General features: G+C 40.2%; 1 long non-coding RNA gene across 1 annotated transcript in view; it reads right to left on the reverse strand.

Moving 5' to 3' along the window:
• Positions 1 to 5,343, reverse strand: part of LOC112486983 (uncharacterized) — a 19,297-nt gene that overhangs the window by 5,237 nt on the left and 8,717 nt on the right. The window lies entirely within an intron of this gene.

Raw genomic sequence — 5,343 nt, forward strand, 5'->3', positions numbered from 1 at the left:
CCCTGTTTCCTCCCATCCTTCATCCAAGTCACAGACGTCCTAATGTGAGGTCAGGGTCTTGGTTGACATCGTTACTTTGGGTTTTCATATCTGCCTGGTTGTGGTTCCACTGACACTCGTGGAGTACAAATCAACAAACACTTTGTTTTCTTCTGTCTTTTCTACATATTCACCCTTTAATTTTAAGAAGAAAAAAAACCCCACATCTCCAAGTCAACCAGAGGCTAGTGAAAAGAGAAACAAATCCCGAATCCACCCACGGACCTCACACACCGGAGGAATTCCTGTTTGTAACATGTAGAATATTTAATAAGAAATCGTAGGTGTTCATTAAAGTTCGCTCTGATGAAGCCGGGAGGCAAAACACCAACACTGAAACAACACAATATATTTACAGCTACAGACGAGCCCGAGCAGGAAGTTGTTCAATTTGATGTCTGTCAACATTTAGCAAGCCGCTCCTCCTCCCCTGGTCTGTAGGTGGAGCTAAGTACATATGAAATCCCCGTTCTGTAACGTTAAAATAACTGGTGTAATATTTCACAACAAACTAAATCTGGTCTGGTTTTTCGCAGCATGTTTGCAAATTAGCCGTGGGTTAGAAACGTGTTAGCATGTGGAGTACAAGTTGGAAATTAGCATTAAAGCACCATGCTAGTACATAGCATCAGTAGCTGAAGGTTATACGTATGCTACACTGAGGGATGGCTAGTACCTTGGAATTTATTTTTAAATGTTTTCACCAAACCTGGCCAGGCTAACTTCTCTAAAACGCTACGCCTAGCGAGAGCCTCACCCGCGAAAAAGTACAATTCTTAGAGAAATAGAAATATTCTTAGATCAAATATTTTTTTGTGAAAAATATTGAGGAAATTTAAATTATTTTCACGTACACAATTATTCATCCTCTAGCTGTTAATCCATTTCAGGGTTGTCGGAGCTAATCCTAAAAACAACAACCAATGATTGGCTGCTCTCTTGACAGTTCACCAATCCACTGCAAGGCCACATATATACAAACAACCATGTACAACTACACTGTACCCAAACCTGGAAGTAGTTTTTTTTTGGACTCTGGAATGACCTCAGAAACTCAAGATCAAACCACTTTTTTCTGCATCGTGGCCCAAGTCAGAAAAACATTTGACCAAAACACTAGAAATTCTTTATTTAATAAAGTTGTTTTTCTACAATTCTCTCCCTGGAAGTTGTGCTCGAAGTAGAAAAGTAGAGGTTTGACCTTCATAAGTGTCCAATAATCCGATCATTCCTTTTTATTGTGTGATACAGAAGCTTCCAGAACATTCGATCGCGTTCACACTGTTTCCACAGTTTCTGCTTCAGCGTTCCCAGCACGGAATGTTCCAGAGCTACGGGTAAACATCGATTCCTCGCTGCCAAAAGCTACGGTGGCTAAAGTTGATAAACATCGTGGACCACCGATGAATGGCTGCTGAGGGTCGATCTACAGTAAATAGACTGGAGATTTTAGAAAAAAAAAACCATCCTTTATGTTTGTGTCTATTTTTACCTAGGGCGATATTTTAACAACAACCTCCTGGTGCCAAATGAAAAAAAAAGTAATGACAAGGAAGGCAAGTGGACGTACAGTAAAATGTCAACAATAATGACAAGGAAGGGAAGTGGACGTACAGTAAAATGTCAACAAAATATTGAACTTTTCCGCGGGAGACACTTTGTCCACGTAAAATCAATAAAACAACCTTAAAGAAATAGGTTTGTTTGTCACAACTCGGTTACAGGAGGTGGTGACGCACCGTCAGAGCCGGGACGTGGACCGAACAACAGATTAAGACATGGATCATTGCTTTCACTGAACACATCCCCCCCCCCCCCCCCCCCCCCCCTATACACAACAAACACAACAAAAATCAAACACTATAGAGACACATGAAAAAGACCATTTAACAAAGGTTTAAACTAAATGCATTTACTTTGAAATACAGGGTGTGAATAAAGTTTGTGTAGATAATATTTGTTAACGTAAAGAAACAGAAAAAAATGAAAATTCTAAATCGGTAAAATAATAGGTAAAAATCAACAAGGCACGGACTTCTTCAAAACATGAACTACTAGGAAAACACACACAGACCACAAACTGAACAGTACAATGATCCCACAACGTCAGAGTGAGGGACAGAGGCATCTACTGTACAGTATACCCAGGGCACCAGGGGGCACCAGTGAGACTAACGACAGAGACACAGGTGAGTGTGATGACACTGATTAAACCTCACACAGCAGACGGCAGGAACAGGAGCTGACAGCTGTGGTTATTACTTTTTAAAGCCTCATCCTCGGATCTCTCTGGATGAGAAAAAAAAAAAAAAAGAAAAACGACCCAAATGACCCAAACGACCTGAACGGTCCATCACGATGTGTGTACGTCCGTCCAGCAGCAGCAGCACTGGAATAAAGACGTCTTTGTGGTTTTGAAGATCCCAGAGCTGCTGCTGGTCCTCAGTATATATGTTCATAAGTGTGTGTGTGTGTGTGTGTGTGTGTGTGTTGGTGGGTTTTCCAGATGTTGTGTGGTTTCCCTTAGAAAGAGCTCTAATCTGAGCCAGCAGTGTGGGAGATCAGTGGTCAGGGAAGGCGATACCTCTGCTCCTGACATCATGTAAACACACACCTCCTCCTCCTCCTCCTCGTTCTTCTTCTTCTCCCTCTGATTTTCACATTACACCGATCATACATATTCACACCCCACACATAAGTGAAACACCACCTGTTAGCAGTTTCTCATGACATAAATCCAACCCCCCCTGCCCCCCCTCGCCCTCCAACCTCTGACTCAAGCAGCTCAAACATCAGCCCTCAGGAACAAAGAAATATCTGGGTGATAAAATGATTTTTACATACTGCTACTTACAGATCGCATTTCTCTCACTCTCTCACTCACTCTCTCGCTCTCTCACAGACACACACTCACACATAAGCAGGACGATCAAACCTGCGTTCAGAAATCTGATCTGTTGCCATAGTTTTTTGCTGCAGAGTGATCTCTTGGCCTCTTGTTTTATCTGAGCACCACTGATGGGGCTGCAGCGCTGAGACTGGATCATAACGCTCACCATATGTCTCCTGGAAAGCCCAGAGACCAAAACAAAGTCATCAGCAGACGAACAGCAGCAAGCTGACCAAACACTCCTGCTCCCAAAATGACCTCGGATTCGTTCCGACTGCAGCCGCTCGCGCTCACAGATTTTTGAAAGCATTTTTGGCTCGGTATTAAAATGAGAAATTTATTCTTGCAGTGAAGTCCTGGCTCGGGGAAATCGCATTACCGAGACCTTTAGGATGTGTGCCCGCTATTATCCATTCATCAAAGTCTGCACTTATAATATTTATTATTTAAAAAAATATTTGGTCACAGTGGGCTCAGGTCGGATGGATTTGATGCAGTGCAGGGGGTTAGCCATTAGGGGGGCGCAACATTTAAAAATGATCATCATCACTCTTTTAGTTGATTGTTAAAAGAGGATTTACAGTTGTAGGAAGGATGCATTTCTTTAGCCAGCAGGGGCATATAGGAGGTACATATATTGGAATATATTACATTTGGACAAAGGGATCACAGGCTAAGACAGAGAAGAAGAACAACAGATTCTACACAGTCTTGGCCATTGATATGTCACTGTGATTCTGAACCACTGAGACACTGAGCACGTTGGTGTGCAGTTAGAGGTCATCAGGTGTGCCATTAGTCTGAAAAAAAGAATATTTATTTCCTGCTAATAAGTACTACCACTAGGTGACAGTAGATGGTCTACAAGACTAAAAAAGAGAAAGAGACTGAGAGACTATTAAAGAAGATCTTTGTGTTTGTCTTTCTTCAACTCCTGTCACTGTATCAGCTCAGTTCAACAAAACATGCCAGGGTCAATTTACATTTTGTAACATTTTTGTTTGGTGCTGAGTCATGGGATTTGAAGGAAATATATATATATATATATATTGTAAGTAACAAACTATATTTTAATTATATTTAATAATGATTAAATATCCAACACCCAGTTGTGATTAAATCCCATTTAAAAATATCTGACTTTATTTGACATCAAATTTAAAACAAAATAAAAAAAAACTGTAATTACAGTTTGTGCATTTCTGTGGGAATGCGTGTGCAAGGCTATTTCTATGAAATTAATTCATTTAAAAAAGAAAGAAAAACCACAAAGAACATGAAAGTGAAAATTCTCCCTTATAAGAATCAAACATTTAATTAAAAAAAAAGAGAGGAATGTGACTTTGACAGAGTTTGGATAACTGAAATGGGTTTGTTTGTTTGTTTGTTTGTTTGTTTGTTTGTTTCCCAGACCTTTAAACCACTACAGCAGCAGACGTGTCACCTGCGCTGACACTCCATGAATCAAACACTTCTTAAATATTCAAAATATATTTGACTGTTCTTTGGGCCTGATCCGTCGAGCCATTAAATCCCAGCTGAGTCACTCGGCTGTGTCTTAATTAATGAGGCCACTTTGGTGATTTATCCTCCGGTCCAATTACACCATCTATGACTGCGTGCTAATATCAATCAACGCTGCTTATGTGGCATCATAAGCGACTGAGCTGCTCCCTTGATGGACATAACAGCATCCACCGGAACTCCTCTTTGTACATTTTCTTTTTTGAATCCTTTCCTTGACCCCGCGGTTCTGCTCCGTGTTCTACCATAATTAGTCATCTCTGTTTATTTGTTGTATTTGCTGGGGAACTATCAGTGTTTAAATTTTAAATTTGTAACTTTGTCCCCCGTCTCTGACAAGTCATAAAGGACAGGAGCCTGTGTTCATTACAAGGAGTTCCGCTCCGAACGAACAGGTTTACGGCGGCTTCCGAAAAATCAGAGAGAAAACCTCAAAGAGATTCAAACAACCGGGATAACAAACATGACAGAATGCTGAAAGTCTTGCTCGAGCAGCGAAGATTAAGTGTCAGGAAAAAAAAGATAAACACAGAGACATGGTAAACTACAGGAGGTGAAATAACAAGACAGGCAGAATATAATCTGAAGAGAGAAAAGACGGGAGGACATAAATACGGAGGATAAAAAAAATAAACAGACTCACAAGGAGAAGCAGCTACACTTCAACAAGAGGCAAAAAAATTAAAAAAAACTATAAACACGAGCTAAAGGAATAATATGTCTACCCCAAGAAAAGAATAACTCATAGCTGTTTAGCCCATTTAGCTTTTTAATAATTAATTATTAAAACGTTTTCTGCTGCATCTTACTGCTGTAGCCAACCAATAAAAAAGTTCTGACATATACTGTATATACATGGAAACATGATGTTAACATTTTATAATTTTACA

Source organism: Cynoglossus semilaevis, chromosome 4 (genome assembly GCF_000523025.1).
Source record: "Cynoglossus semilaevis isolate Cse_v1.0 chromosome 4, Cse_v1.0, whole genome shotgun sequence".
NCBI classification, from domain to species: domain Eukaryota; kingdom Metazoa; phylum Chordata; class Actinopteri; order Pleuronectiformes; family Cynoglossidae; genus Cynoglossus; species Cynoglossus semilaevis.